The sequence below is a fragment of the Stenella coeruleoalba genome (genome assembly GCF_951394435.1).
Source record: "Stenella coeruleoalba genome assembly, chromosome: 7".
NCBI classification, from domain to species: domain Eukaryota; kingdom Metazoa; phylum Chordata; class Mammalia; order Artiodactyla; family Delphinidae; genus Stenella; species Stenella coeruleoalba.
The window spans coordinates 15,707,344-15,723,264 of record NC_137153.1 but is presented as its reverse complement, the minus strand read 5'-3'; the positions used below and the strand labels follow the sequence as shown (position 1 = coordinate 15,723,264).

General features: G+C 50.7%; 1 protein-coding gene across 2 annotated transcripts in view; it reads left to right on the top strand.

The window, feature by feature from the left end:
• The first annotated feature begins 237 nt into the window (after positions 1-237).
• Positions 238-15,921, top strand: part of GATA4 (GATA binding protein 4) — a 109,898-nt gene continuing 94,214 nt past the window's right edge. For both annotated transcript variants that reach the window (XM_079927044.1, XM_079927045.1), the window contains exon 1: positions 238-474. The gene's annotated coding sequence lies outside the window, so the exon portion shown is untranslated. The remainder of the gene's footprint in view (positions 475-15,921) is intronic.

The window sequence follows — 15,921 nt, the reverse complement described above, 5'->3', positions numbered from 1 at the left end:
CTCTTTGTTCTCACAGCTCCCAGGGGCTCAGCTTTGGATGTGGCCCCGCCTCTGTGTGTAGGTCGCCGGAGGGCGTCTGTTCTTCGCTCAGACAGGGCGGGGTTAAAGGAGCCGCTGATTAGGGGTCTCTGGCTCACTCAGGCCGGGGGAGGGAGGGGCACGGAGTGCGGGGCGGGGCCTGCGGCGGCAGAGGCTGCGTGACGTTGCGCCGGCGTGACGTTGCGCCGGCGTGAGGTGTGCCGTGCGTTCTTCCGAGGTAGTAGTCTCTGGATCCCGGGACCCTGGCAGTGGCGGGCTGCACAGGCTCCCCAAAAGTGGGGTGTGGATAGTGACCTGTGCTCGCACACAGGCTTCTTGGTCGCGGCAGCAGCAGCCTTAGCGTCTCCTGCCCGTCTCTGGGGTCCGCGCTGTTAGCCGCGGCTCGCGCCCGTCTCTGGAGCTCCTTTAAGCAGCGTTCTTAATCCGCTCTCCCAGGTACGTGGGGAGTTTCTTGCCTTTTGGGAGGTCTGAGGTCTTCTGCCAGCGTTCAGTAGGTATTCTGTAGGAGTTGTTCCACATGTAGAGGTATTTCTGGTGTACCTGTGGGGAGGAAGGTGATCTCCGCGTCTTACTCTTCCGCCATCTTCCCGGAAGATCCCCCATAACAGGATTCTTGATGAATGCGAGACGGGGCAATCAGACATCACCTGGGGGATGGTAGGGGATAAGGAACCTGATCAGACGTCAAGGGTGATCAGACACTGATGTTGGGGGGATTTGGTTAAACTGACTTAGCAGGGTTCTTGATAAAACTAGATTTTGGGCTTCCATGATGGCGCAGTGGTTGGGAGTCCGCCTGCCGATGCAGGGAACGCGGGTTCGTGCCCCGGTGCGGGAAGGTCCCACATGCCGCGGAGCGGCTGGGCCCGTGAGCCAGTGAGAGGCCCGCGTACCGCAGAGGGAAAAAAAAAACCAAAAAACTAGATTTTACAAGGAAGCGCACAGATAGGCCTGGGAGAAGGTTCAGGAGCCTGACTAAAGTTTGGTCAAGCAAAGAGTCTGTCACTGGTTACCACCAAGAGGCCGTTCCGTGAGCTCTACATTCTCCTGCTATCCAAGCAGCTCCCTGAAAAGAACCTAACAAACATATCAGTATTTACTTAAGATGTCAAATGGCTGTTAAGTCGGGTGGCCAGATGGAGCACGTAAAAGTACAGAACGTCCAGTTAGATTTGAATTTCAGATGAACAACGAATAAGTTTTAGTATAAGTCTGTTCTGTGCAGTATTGAGAGCACACTTATGCTGAATTATCTGTTGTTGATCTGAAATTCAAATTTAATTGGGCATCTTGTATTTTATCTTGCAACTCTACTTGGTAAGGCCCAATATGCTACCTTTTCAAGGGCATTTGATTTTTAAGAGGACAAGAGTAGACAGTAAGGCAGTTAGAAGGGAGCCTCTGTGGGTCTGTGTTGGTTTGCCAGGTAAGAGGCCTTTCTTGCCCAAGAACTTGCTTTGATTCAGAAAGAGCAGCTTGTCCGCTGTTGTCTGCCTTGGGGCTGAATAACCAAGTTGTGCGCCTTGGCCCCCAGGACGGATAAGAGCTTGACATTCCTGAGCGCCTGGTACTTGACATTCACAGTGAGGTAAATATTCTGACCCCATTTTCACAAAAGAGGAAACTGAGCGCAGGAAGATCAGAAAACAGCCCCAGTTCAAGCCCAAGAAATAGTCCCCCAGAGCCAGTCGGGCTTAGCTTGGGAGGGAACCTGTTCTTCCTTGAGCCCCCAGGCTGGACCTATGAGGGACAGAGGTGGACAGAGACGCAGAGGGATGCCCAGGTGCTTAGTGGACAAATCTAATAAAATGAGGTCTCTACAAAGCGCTCAGAGGGCACCTGTACTTACTGGGGGGATTGATGGAGCCTCGGGGCCAAAGTGACTTTGGGGAAAATCTGTAAAGGAAAAGAGAAAATTGAATTTGGATGTGAAACGGGTGCCGATCCAGTTTTTGAAAATCATAATCCCGACCGCTGTCAGAGCCTCTGCTTGGTAAAACTGTGTCCTCTCCCACTGGGTGTGTACCCAATTCAATAGGAAACTCCAGCCAAAATTTCAGAAAAAAAGAGTTTCGTCAACTTTATCCCTAGGAAAGGACCCCCTTCTTGGCTGCCACTTTGTCACAGGGCCCACTGCAGCACATAGTCTTCAAAATTGCTATTTTTCTGTGATTCATGCTCTAACAAAATCAGCATCAGTGTCATTCCAACCTTGGATATGCCAACAGTGTTTCTCTCAAGAGGTTCAGAGATCACAGCAGGCCTCACAGTGGTTCTCCACTGGGGCGATTCTGTGCCGGGGGAGATTCGACCATGACTGGAGATGTATCAGTTGTTACAACTTGAGAGCAGTGGGGCTACTCTCTCCAGCAGGCAGAGGCCAGGGATGCTGCTAGAAGTCCTACAACATTCAAGACTCCCCACAAGAAGGAACTCTGTGGCCCCAAACCCTGGTCTAAACTGCTCAACTAACCCCTGCATTTGAGAAGCAGCTACTGGACACCAGTCAGGCCAGATGTGGGACCAGATGCCTGGAATGTGAGCTAAATCAGGCCTGGTCCTTGATCTCATTCACTCACACTCTGGGTGGGAAGGAAGACAGAGCATCTCAAAACTGTTTGTAGGAGGCTGTGCACAGGTCCACGTGGGCAGAGAGAAGAGGAAGGGGTGATCCTGATCTCCGAAGGTCCAGGAGGGCTTCCAAGAAAGGAACATCAGAAGAGGGCTGTGACGAATGAATAGGAGTTTGATGGCAGGGAAGGGAGGAAGAGTACTCAGGCAGTGGGCCAGAGGTTCAGAGGCCTGGGGGTATACGAGTAACACGGTGTGTTCCAGAAACCATGGAGGGTCTGTGCAGCTAGAGCATAGCTGCCATGACAGAGATAGGAGGGGCCCGGCAGGTGGGGAGGAGCCCAGTCATGGGATCACATTTGAACTTGAAAAATGACCTGTGTGTGGAGGACAGTCTGGAGCAGGGAGACAGTGAGAGGGGATGCAGTGGCCATAGAGCAGAGGGCGAAGCTGGCTGAGGGGTTGACACTGATGGACATTTTAGGTCTTAGGGACTGATTCTGCAGGGGCGGGGGGCGAGGAGGAGGGAGCACGTCAATGTGGTTGACGTGGAGTGGTTTCTGGGGCGGGTTTACTATGGGGACTTGTATTAGTTTGCGCAGCCTGGGGGTTTCAACAACAGAAATTTATCCTTTCACAGTTCTCGAAGCTGGAGGTCTGAGATCAAGGTGTCAGCAGGGTTGGTTGCTCCTGAGGCCTCTCTCCCTGACTTGTAGACGGCCGTCTCCCTGGGTCCTCACACGGTCGTCCCTCTGTGTGTCTGTGTCCTTATCTCTTCTTATAAGGACCCCAGTCACACTGGATTAGGGCCCACCCATATGACCTCATTTTCATGTAATTGCCTCTCTAAAGACCCGATCTTCAAATACAGTCACGTTCTGAGGTCCTGAGAGGTAGGACTTCAACATCGGAACCTGGGGGGGGCAGGGACCACATCAGCCCCTAACAGGAAAGGACCGAGCTCTGTCTCCTCCAGCCATTCCCCGGGAGCCATCAACGTCCCACTGTTAACAGACACTGACTCTCAACAGCAGGGAGACTAGAGCGACGTCTCAGGGACCAGGCGGCCAACAGTTTCTCTGGTCCAGAAAACAAGAAATGCCCGTTTATCGAGCAGCTGCTGTGTGATGGGTACATTCCATCCTCAGAGGAGGATACAGGCAGCTGCTGTCATCCTTGTCCTAGAGACTAGGAGACCGAGGTCCAGAGAGCTCAAAACACTTGCCCGGGTTCCCACAGCTCACAGGAGCGAGTTAGCCTGCACATCTGCCCAGCTGCCCGCCAGGCCCGGACTCCACTCAGGACCTCGCACCGTATCCCTTAGGGGGACCCTTTGCCTCTGTGTCACCCATCTCTTGGCTGGCAGAGCCCAGGCCAGACAAAGGTGCCCCTACTTCGCCAGAGATGTGCCCGTGGAAATAACAGGTAGCTCCCGGGCCATCGGAGCCTCCGGTCAATATTTACCCAGTAATTCAAGCAAGCAATAAACAGCTTACAGGTAGCTTCCTTCACACACACCACGCAAGCTTCCTCAGCCATTGGACTGGGCCCAGCCCTTGTGAGTCTGGGCCGGGGGGAGCAGTGGCTCCAGCCCTGCTGTGCCGGAAAGCCCCCAGGGGAGCTTTGGAAAATGCTGGTGCCCAAGCCACCCTAGAGCAGTGAAATCAGGGCCTTGGGGATGGGACTCAGGCCTCAGGCTCCAGTATTCTTACAAGGCTCTCCAGTGGGCAGCCAAGGCCGAAACGATGCAGGAAGACTCCTTACCGTCCCTGTCCCCAAGGGGGTGACACTCAGCACAGCGCCCCTTCCCTGCACATTCCCACCTCCAGCTGCCGTCATACAGATGGACACATTCGCTCGTGGGTGTACACACACAGTCAGGCACATGCACACACATGCCGGCACCATCCCTCCTAAGCCCGCAGGAGACCAGTCTGTCAAAGGCCAGAGTTAGGCTTCTCTGGGTGACAGAGCACGAGTCACTCACCCTAGTTCCCCCACCAGCACCCCAGCACGGACGATCCTAGCAGGCGGGCTCAGCCCTCTGTGCCAGCAGAGTAAAGGTTCCAGGCCCAGCCCCCGAGATGCCCATTCCAGGAAGGGATATTCTGACAGGTAGCCAGCACGGAGCATCAGAGTTGGGGAATGAGAGGGGACTTGGCAATGGTGCCAGCCCCTCTTTTCTGTGGCCCAGAGAGGTGCAGGGATGTAGCCGGGGCCACACAGGAAAGGCCCGGCAGAATGACCGACCACTTCTCTCTGGGGATGGCTCTGTTCACACATTCAACCCTCACCTCAGAAGTAGGGGAGGCTTTTTTCCCCATTTTAGAAATGAGGAACCTGAAACTGAGGACTTTTTTCCCTCTTTTTTTTCAATTGATGCACATAACATAAAATTTACCATGTTAACTATTTTTAAGTCTACAGCTCAGTGGCATTAAGTATATTTACACTGTTGTACAACTATCACCACCGTCCATCTCCAGAACTTTTTCTTCTTCCCAAACTGGCATTAAACCCTAGCTCCCCCCTCCCCTCCCCCTCCCCCCAGCCCATGGCAGCCACCATTCTACTTTCTGTCTCTATGAGTTTGTCTACTCTAGTTATCTCATATAAGTGGAACCAAACTGGATTTGTCTTTTTGTGACTAGATTATCTCACTTAGCATAACTTTCTCGAGGTCCATCTGTGTTGTAACATGTCTGAATTTCCTTCCTTTTGTGTTGGGCCTTCGTTGCTGCACGCGGGCTTTCTCTAGTTGTGGCGAGCAGGAGCTACTCTTTTTTTGCGGTGCACGGGCTCCTCATTGCAGTGGCTTCTCTTATTGAGGAGCACAGGCTCTAGGTGTGTGGGCTTCAGTAGTTGTGGCACACGGGCTCTAGAGCGCAGGCTCAGTAGTTGTGGCCCATGGGCTTAGTTGCTCCGTGGCATGTGGGATCTTCCTGGACCAGGGTTCGAACCCATGTCCCCTGCATTGGCAGGCGGATTCTTAACCACTGCGCCATCAGAGAAGCCCTCCTTCCTTTCTAAGGTTGAATAATATTGCATTGTATGGATATACAATTTGTTCAACCATTTTTTCATTGGTGGGCATTTGGATTGTTTCCACGTTTTGACTATTGTGAATAATGCTGCTATGACACGGGTGTACAAGCATCTGTTCAGGTCTCTGCTTTCAGTTCTTTTGTGTATATACCCAGAGTGGAATTGCTGAATCAAATGGTAATTTTATGTTTAAATTTTTAGAGGAACCGCCATACAGGCAGATGTCAGAGATATGGCGGGTTCGGTTCCAGACCACCACAGTAAAGTGAATTTCACAATAAAATGAGTCACATGAATATTTTTGTTTCCAAATGCATATAAAAGTTATGTTTACACTGTGTTCATCAGTGATACTGGCCTATAATTTTCTCTTTTGTGATATTTTTGTGTGTTTTGGGTATCAGGATAATGCTGGCCTTATAGAATGAGTTTGGAAGCGTTCCTTCCTCTGTAATTTTTTGGAATAGTTTCAGAAAGATGGGTGTTAGTTCCTCTCTAAATGTTTGGTAGAATTCACCTGTGAAGCCGTCTGGTCCTGGACTTTTGTTTGTTGGGAGTTTTTAAATTACTGATTCAATTTCATTACTGGTAATAGGTCTGTTCGTATTTTCTATTTCTTCCTGGTTCAGTCTTGGGAGATTGTACCCTTCTAAGAATTTGTCTATTTCTTCTAGGTTGTCCATTTTACTGGCATAGAGTTGTTCCTAGTAGTCTCTTATCATCCTTTGTGTTTCTGTGGTGTTGGTTGTAACTTCTCCTTTTTCATTTCTGATTCTATTAATTTAAGACCTCTACCTTTTTTTCTTGATGAGTCCATTAAGTGTGCAATAGCATTATCTCTAAAAAAAAAAAGTTATATCTTCATTAAGAAATACTTTATTGCTAAAGAATTCTAACCATCATCTGACAATGCAGGGTTGCCACAAACCTTCAGCCTTTAAAAAAAAAAAATGCAGTATCTGTGAAGCGCAATAAAATGAGGTCTGCCTGTACTGTTTTCCACAGCAGCTGCATTATTCCCACCAACAGTGCATAAGGGTTCCAATTTCTCCACATCTTCATCAGCACTGGAAGGGTGAAGTTCACACCCAAACATCTAAGTGCAAGAACTTGCTTTTAACCATTGAAATAACACATGTGGAGCTCTTGAAACAGTGGCTTAGGTGGATTAAGTGTTCAGCTATTACTGCCATTAACAGTGCTGCTACTATTAACAGTACTACTACCATTACTACCATTAATATTACCTTTACTATTGCTCTCATTACTGTTACTACTATTAACAGTACTACTACCATTACTACCACTAACATTACCACTACTCTTACTACCATTAATGGTACCACTGCTATCACTATGACTACTGTTGCTGCTGCTACCACAAGGCTTCCAAGACAGGAATCAGCCGGATCTGTCTCACCACACAGCTGTAACCCCATCCCTGTATCTGGGGTATTATTGTTATCATGGTTGGGGCTGAAGGAGAAAAGATCAAGGACCACCAGGGCTTTGTTTTTTTGTTTGTTTTTTTTTTTTTGCAGTACGCGGGCCTCTCACTGTTGTGGCCTCTCCAGTTGTGGAGCACAGGCTCCGGACGCACAGGCTCAGTGGCCATGGCTCACGGGCCCAGCCACTCTGCGGCATGTGGGATCTTCCCGGACCGGGGCACGAACCCGTATCCCCTGCATCGGCAGGCGGACTCTCAACCACTGCACCACTAGGGAAGCCCAGGGCTTTGTGATTGACTCTCTATTTTAGCATTTCTCAGCAAGTAGACTATTGCCTGCCTGGATCAGAATAACCTGTGATGCTGGCTTTAAATTCAGATTCTGGGTCTCCCTCTCAGACTGGCTGGGGCGGGAGGGGAGCAGGTGAACACTTGCTAGATGCAAGCCCCCCGGGGATTCTCCACTCAGTAGGACTGAGCAACCTGGCCCACTGGTGCTGGGGCAGGAGCCCCATGCATAGCTTTTTGGTTTTGGTAATAATGATCCCTCACCAAAAAAAAAAAAAAAAAAAAAAAAAAAGAATAAGAACAAGAACAAGAAGGTGTGATTTACCTTCTTTTCCCTGCACTTGTGAATTTCTAAATTTCTCTGGTGATCCTGTATTAGTTTTATACTGAAAAGTAAACATTTTTTAAAAGCACCTAGAAATTCTGAGGCACTTATACCCTTTTTAATAGCTTTATGGAAGTATAACCCATACACAATAACTGCACTTATATAAATGTACAATTTGATACATTTTGACACATGTATATACCCATGAACCCACTTCCATATTCACAATAGTGAACATATTCATATCCCAAAAAAGTCTGTCGTGTCTCTTTGTGTAGGCACCATTTGTAGTGTCCTCTGGCCACTCCCTTCCGCCACTCCACCTCTCCCCAAGACCTCCAGCATCAGAATTTGTAGGTTATTAGGAAAAAAAGGTGTCTGTACCCTTTGCCAATGAGCACTGCTGTCAAAACAAGCTTGGTGACTACCTGGAATTACAGACCAAGTCTCAGCCACTGGGAGCAAACTAAGCAGGAAGCAGCCCAGGGGAGCGTGGGCTGAAGCAAACAGGGAGGCGCCACGAGGAACAGAGAGAAGGGATAGGTCACCAAGCGCATGGGCAGGCACCGGTCTCTGTGTCTGGAGTGCCCTCCTCTGGCATCATCCAACTTTCAAACTCTTATTCATCCTTCAGAATCCACTTCTCCTGAGAAAGCTCACTTGGTCTATATCCCCCCAGTGGCCTTTTCTCAGGGATGGTGTGCAATGGCAGGGAGCATCTTCTGCTGAGCATTAAACAGGATCGGAGGACTTGGGACATCGTCCCGGCCACCTCCCAACATCAGGAACTGTGATTTCTAAACCTGCCCCCAAAGACAGACCTCTCTCTCCTTTTCTGTAGACCTTCCAAGGAAGGTTCACAAATGCCCATGGCAGTGCCTAACAGCCTCCTTAGTTATGTCCTTGGCTACCCCAGCCTGACACTTGGCCCTGCCCACCCTCCCAAAATCACCTGTTGGAGTCTCCCTGGCTGGCCCTGCTCCCAGCGCCCCTGCCAGCTCCTGAGCGTAGGGTCCCTGGAACCAGGCCTGTAGCCCCTCCAGCCACCTGTAGGGAGAGGGCCAAGGGGAGAAAGGGAGGCAAGCAGGACTGCGGAGAAGTCAGACCCGCGTCCTGCACTCTCGGGGTCAGGACAGCTGTGGTGCGGTGCGCACGGGCTGACTTCCCTGGGGACAGCGTACATCCGGCCTCCCTACCAGACTGCGCATTCCTCCACCCAGGGACTTTGACAGAAGCACCGCGATAACCACCATGCCAGCAGCTGAGATCTGCTGAGCTCTTGCTACGTACCAAATTCTCCTGCACACGGTATCTCACTGACTCCTTGCAGAAACCCCATAAGATGGGCCGTTATTCTCGCTACTCCTCACAGAAGGCATAGAGGGCCAACTTGCCCAGTCACACAGCTGAGGTGGGTCAGAACCAGGATTTGTGGGCCTCTCTGAGAGCTTCCCTCCCCCGGAATCCCACACCCAGTATGTAACAAATGAAATCAGTCTGCACACCTGACCGTGAAGCTCTCCATCTGGGGTCAGCCTCCAGCCTGGGCACACCATCCCCAAGGCTTTGGGACAGAGCTGTGTCCTGTGCTGTTGCAGAGCTGAGGCCAGACGGCCACAGCCCCCTGGAGGCCCTCGTCCCTGGAGCGGACCCGCAGGTCACGGTAAGTGTTGGGGATTGTGATGGTGTCTGAGCCCTCATCTGCGCTCTCCAGGCTGCACGACATTCTCTCCGTTTGTTTACAGGAGAAGCCTTTACTGGGTCTTCTCAGAAGAGAAGTTGGCTTCCCACCTCCCCAGGCAGCCAGACACAGAGCTGCCTTGTCGTGAAGAATAAACTGAAAGGAGTTCTGAGTTTCTGGGCAACCAGACACGGAGGAAACAGAGACTCTGGGAGGAGGAAGGTGAGACCAGGAGGAGGGTCCGAGGAGAGGGGACAGCATGGCAGCTGGTGCCCTGCACGTGGGAGCTGCCACCACAAAATCCTCCTGCGCGGTGGCCACAGAACTCCGGACAATATGCCCCTTGTCGCATTTAAACGTGTCTGCTGTGTTGTCCCGAGAGGTGAATGTCCCCTCCTTGTTATCCAAGCCTTGAGCAAAGGTCAACCTCCCCGAAAAGTGGTACATCTTTGGTGCTTTGGGACGTGAAGGAAGAAGAACGTCATCCAGTGGGTCTGAGAGAAGACCCTTCTGTCAGTCATTCCCAACCCCCGAGTCAATTCTGCCTATACCCGTGTCCTCAGCTCTTTTTAAAAATTAACTACAGGGCTTCCCTGGTGGTGCAGTGGTTGAGAGTCCGCCTGCCGATGCAGGGGACGTGGGTTCATGCCCCGGTCTGGGAAGATCCCACATGCCGCGGAATGGCTGGGCCCGTGAGCCATGGCCACTGAGCCTGCACGTCCGGAGCCTGTGCTCCGCAACGAGAGAGGGCACAACAGTGAGAGGCCCGCGTACCGCCAAAAAAAAAAAAAAAATTAACTACAGTAACTGAAACTCTGTATCCACTAAACACTAATTCTCCATCTCCCCTCCTCTCTGCCCCTGGCAACCTCCATTCTACTTTCTGTCTCTATGAGTTTGACTGCCTGGGTACCTCATGTAAATGGAATCCACAGTATTTGTCCTTTGTGACTGGATTCCTCACTTACCATAATGTCCTCAAGGCTCATCCATGTTGTAGCCTGTGTCAGCATTTCCTTCCTTTTGAAGGCTGTGATGTATTCCATTGTATGGATGGACCACATTTGGTTTATCCATTCATCCACTGATGGACACGTGAGTTTTTTCCACCTTTTGGCTTCTGTGAATAACGCTGCCATGAACATGGATGTCAAACTATTTTTTCAAAATCTTGTTTTCAGTTATTTTGGGTTTATACTCGAAAGAGGAATGGCTGAGTTATCTGGCAATGCTATGTTGAATTTTTTGAAGAACCGCCATACTGTTCGCCACAGCGGCTGCCCCATCTTACATTCCCACCAGCAGTGCACAAGGGTTCCAATTTCTCCACATCCTCTCCACGCTTGTTACTTTCTGTTTCCTCAGCTCTTTTTACCTCACTACAGCTCTCGACGTCTCTCTACTTACCGCCAGTGAAAAGTGGAAATATTCACTCTTCCAATGCATTTTTCCTCCAGAACTCCCAATTTCTGTACGGTTCCTTGTGCTCAGTGTTTTACTTAATATAAAATAACATCCAGATGACTTAATACTTCCTGCCTCATCTTGTTTGGCTCTGGTCCGGATCTGGAAGGAGGTTACTTTGACCTGTATGTGGGCGTCCCGATGGCCACTGACCCTGGGCCTCAACTCTGGAAAGGGCTGGCTGTGAGCTGAGGGCTATTAAGAGGTCTTCATCTCTGTCGCTGATTGGGTAAAAAAAACCTCTCCGTTCATTGGTGGAATGTGGAGTTTTTACAGAGATATTCCTAAGCTTAATCAGAAAAAGACAGTCCCAAAGAGGCCGCCACACATAAAAGGGCCGCCCTGGCGAGAACCAGCATTTTAAGATTAAAGGACCTTCAGAAGATTTTATGTCCTTGCCCTCTCTCAAAAACTGCATGGCAAAAAAAAAAAAACAACTCCATGGCAGAAGAATGTCTGCCCTCTTCTTACAAATCTTAAAGGAGAGAAGAGCTTTCTGTGTATTTCTTAAATTATACTGCTATGGTCTGAAAGTTTGTATCCCCTCCAAATTCATATGTTAAAAATCCTAAGCCCCAAAGTGGTAGTATTTGGAGTTGGGGCCTTTGGGAGGTGATTAGGTCATGAGGATAGAGCCCTCATGAATAGGATTAGTGCCCTTATAAAGGAGGCACCACAGAACTTCCTAACCCTTCAGTCATATGAGGACACAACCATCTATGAGGAAGCTGGCTCTCAGCAGACACCGAGTCTGCTGGCACCTTGATCTTGGACATCCCAGCCTCCATAACTGTGAGAAATAAATGTCTGTTGTTTAAGCACCACCCACCCCGCCCCCCAGTCTATGATATTCTGTTATAGCAGCCTGAATGCACTAAGACGCATAACACTGGGAAAAAAAAAAAAAAAACAGAGATGGTGGGAGGCTAGGGAAGGTGACAGCAGCTGTTGAATAGCTACTCTGTGCAAACACCATGCTCAGTGTTTTATATATTCTATATCATAGAACTCTCACACTCCTGAGGGATATGTAGTATTAGCCCATTTTACAGATTAGGAAGCCGAGGCCTACAAGGAGTTAGCAGCTTGCTCATTAATGATGGTGTTGCAAGCCCAGGTGTATCCGCCCCCCAAAATTATGCTTCTTCCAAACAGCCACCTGCCGCCAACCAATACGAGCTGCTGTCTGCTGTGATGGGAAGAGGGGAGGTGGGCGTTGGTGCTGAGGCTTCGGCCCCTGGACCTCTGCTCCTCAGGCTCAGGGCTGGACATTCACTTTTCCCCCCAGGTGAGCAGTCTCCGGAGGTCTGGCCTCCGCTCAGAGAAGACTGCCTTGAAAACAGGGTAGTGTTTATTATGGTCACTTATTATGACCAGATGGTGACAGGATGCCTGGCTGCCAATCATCGACCATCTCCTGGCTCAGGAAGTCAGATCGAGGCCAGAGCCAGACTGATATGCAGAGTCCATGCAAAGCGGAATCAGGATTTTTAATGCATCTTTCGTTGTGGTAAAACACACATAAGATGTACCGTCTTAACTATTTTCAAGTGTACAGCTCAGTGGCATTAAGTACACACACACTGGTGTGCTACCATCACCACCATCCATCTCCAGGACTTTGTCATTTTTCCAAACTGAAGCTCCGTCCCCATTAACCGCTAACTCCCCCTCCCCCTCCCCCAGCCCCTGGCACCCACTCTTCTTCTTTCTGTCGGTGTGAATCTGACTACTCTAGGACCTCCTATAAGCGGAATCATGAAGCATTCGTCCCTTTGAGGCTGGCTTATTTCACTTACCATAACGACCTCAAGGTGGAATTTAGGAATTTTAAGAATCCTTTGCACAAAGTGCTGTGTCCTGGTGAATCAGCCACTCTGCTGAGGGGTTCCACGCCCTTCGGCCTGCACTAGATAAACACCCAGAAACCCACGCTGGCCTCTCCCCGCGGACCCCACCTTCAGCAGAGCCTGTCACGAGAGCAGCTCTCCTCTTCACTTCTGCACACTTCCAGACCTCGCAGAAGCCCCCAGGTGTCCAGATTACTTTTCACTAACTGGTTTTAGAGGATTCTTCCCGATGAGAGCTGCACAGGCCCCTTAATCTCATCAGGATTAAATGCATCCCCAGCCACACAGGGGAGGGGGTGTTCCCTGGGGCAGGCATCCTGAATCAGCAACCGCCTCCTGGAGCTGGAGGCTCTTGGTTGCTTCCTGTAGAGCCGGGCACTTGCCCACCTTATTCTAGTCTTCTGCCCACTTGCGCCATCCACTCAACTACAAACCCCTTCCTGGAATTCTCCAAACTGAAGACGACCCCTGGGACCCTCCCCACCCTGCCTCACTCCAGCTGCCCCACCATCCAGCTGCCTGCCTGTGCCCACCTCACTGCTCCGAGGACAGACTCTCCATCACTCATTCCTTGGGTGTCAAGGTCACTCATCCCTCCCACCTACCGCCCCACCCCGGCTGCCCAGACTACCCAGGCAGCTCCACCCCACACTCCCGGGAGCACAGACCCAGGATTGCATCACCCACACCTTTAGACCGCCAGTGCCACATGGGCAAGGACTCTGCTATTTGTCTTGGCTACACCTTTTTCATTAATTCCCTGCTGCCCTCGTTTAAGGCCCCATAAAACGACAGGATAGAGAGAAATAAATAACCAATTGGCCGTTGGCGCTCCCTTTACAGGGGAGAGGTTGGGAGGGCCCTCCTTTCCAAGTTCAGAAGTAAAAATGTCATCTTTCACCTCCATAAGGAGAGGAGTCTAGGAGGCCTTGTGGAGCTCGCCAGGCTTCCCTCCGAGCCTGGACCCGTCTCCCTCCAAAAAGCCTTCTGCCCCAAGGGAAGTCGCCCGCAGGACCCCTCTACATCTCTCGTCTCATCCCATCTCCCAACTTCCGACTCCCCACTGCCTTGATACCCGTAACTGTCCAGAGCTGCTCCCTTCCCCCCCACACCGTAGGCTTCACCACCACCCCATTTTCCTTCCCAGATCCCAGACTGATGAAGTTCTCCCCTTTTCCTGCTTTCCCAAGAAACCTGCTCTACTGGGCCTCTCTCACCTTATTAGTAACTGATGGAGAATAAAACCAAGGGATCTTCCCCCAAGCATCTTCCTTATCTTGTCCCAAGCATAGGGGCAGTGTGGACCACCCGCCCCAGGGGGGTGCAGGGGGAGAGGCAGGGCCAGCCTGCCCTGGTTCCCAGGGAGCCTTGGACTCCTCGTGCCCCCATCAGTTATCCTGATCGACTCTCTGGAAGACCCAGGTGACAAACCTCGTCACCTCTCTCTGCGGCAGAAGCCTCACTTGCAGAACAACTTCCCACCTCTGCATTGTAGAAGCCACCTGCCTTTTCATCTTACTCTCTGGCTCATTTGTAAAAAGTGACGGAACCCCCTTTTCATAGACACTCAGACGCACTGCTGTCGTCCCCTCCCATCTGGGCTGGGACGCTGACCCCCCCTACCCCCAGCAGCTCGCCCCACGCCGCCTCAGTGTTGCCAGAGTAACCTCAGCCAGGCAGCACCGGGAGCCAGAAACCCTAAATGATTCCCTGTCTCACACAGAATGAAGCACTCGAAGCCCTGAGCACTCTGACCCCAGCTGCCCTTTCCAGAACTGCCTCCATGACCTCAGTATACGTATCTCACCCTACAGCCGAGAGTACCTACTCATCCTTCTAAGAATGGGTATGGTCTTCCCTCCTTTCAGGGAAATGTGCACTTAAGCAAGGGAGAATTTAAAGAAGGGAGCTATCATATTGTGTCTGATGGTGGTGGGAATGATCCAGGAGAGAAAGAACTGGTGAGTCTAAAGGGAGAGGGGAGGTTTGCTAAAGCCACGTCCTTGAGCATCAGGAAGGAATGGGGTCCAGGCCACAAGGTGAGGAGGGAGTGGCCTCATATAAGAGCAAGGACAGCGTGGCCATGCCCAGGCAGGAAGGAAGGGACAGATGCAGGGCTGGGAGCACATGGGGGCTTCTGTTTTCTCAGCGACATAAGAAGCTGAGACCGAGTGGGTGGGTAGGGGTGTTGGAGGTCTAGGGTGACAGTAGGAACGAAATACAGGATGAGATCAACTATGAAAACATACATCTTACATATGAGTAGCTCTCTTTCTCTGTCTACTTAACTATCTGTCTACATACCAGCCCCCTCTCCCCCTATCAAGCCTGGAGAAATATACATCAGAAGGTAATGTGAGGCTGCATCTGTTTTATGGGGGTGGGGCTCCTGTTTCCTTCTTTGCATATGTTTATATTTTCCAAAATTTATCCAGTGAGTGTGAATTAATTTCATGGTTAAAATGGAACTTTTCAGAATAAAAATAAAATTAGTTACAAGTTGGTATCTGAAGTAGAACAAAATGGTCACCTTAGAGAGCAAGTTAGGAGAATCTTAAACCAGAGTCAGCCTTGAAGGGAAAAGGCAGATTCTAACCCAAATATGAACAGAGAGGGGTCTGCTTCCTCCACGGGGGAAGAGGCTAAGTAGTCATAATCACAATCTCTCTCTACACGCGCACGCGCATGCACGCGCATACACACCAGGAGATGTGGGGCTGGGGAAAGGACAGGGCTAAAATGCTGGGCTTGTCCCTCTGTCTGGAGCCCCGCATTCATGGAAATCCCATGTCCCCGGCTCTCCAAGACCAGCCCAAGTCTCACAGTCTGTCCAGTTGACGCCGTAAGGACCCTGAAGCTGTCCACACAAGTGGTCTCTGCACGTGTACCTCTCAGGAAGGCAGCAGGGCACACTGTGTAGCAAATTGCAACCTGGGAAGAAAGATGACAGCACACCATTGAAATAAGGCTGGGCTGGCTGAGCTTCCGGAAGAAACACCAAGAATGAGCCTTGAATTTTGCCCATGACTGCTGAGAGAGCACGCGGTCCTGGGCCTTTGAGGTTGTCACCATCTGGACCCTGAGTGTACACGGCAGTAAATGTTACAAAGATACGTGACAGGAGGCCTCTCTCCAAGCTGGGCTAATGTTCCAAGCCCTGGTTGCCTTACAGACCAACAAGAATGGGTTAAAACTAAGACAGCGTGAC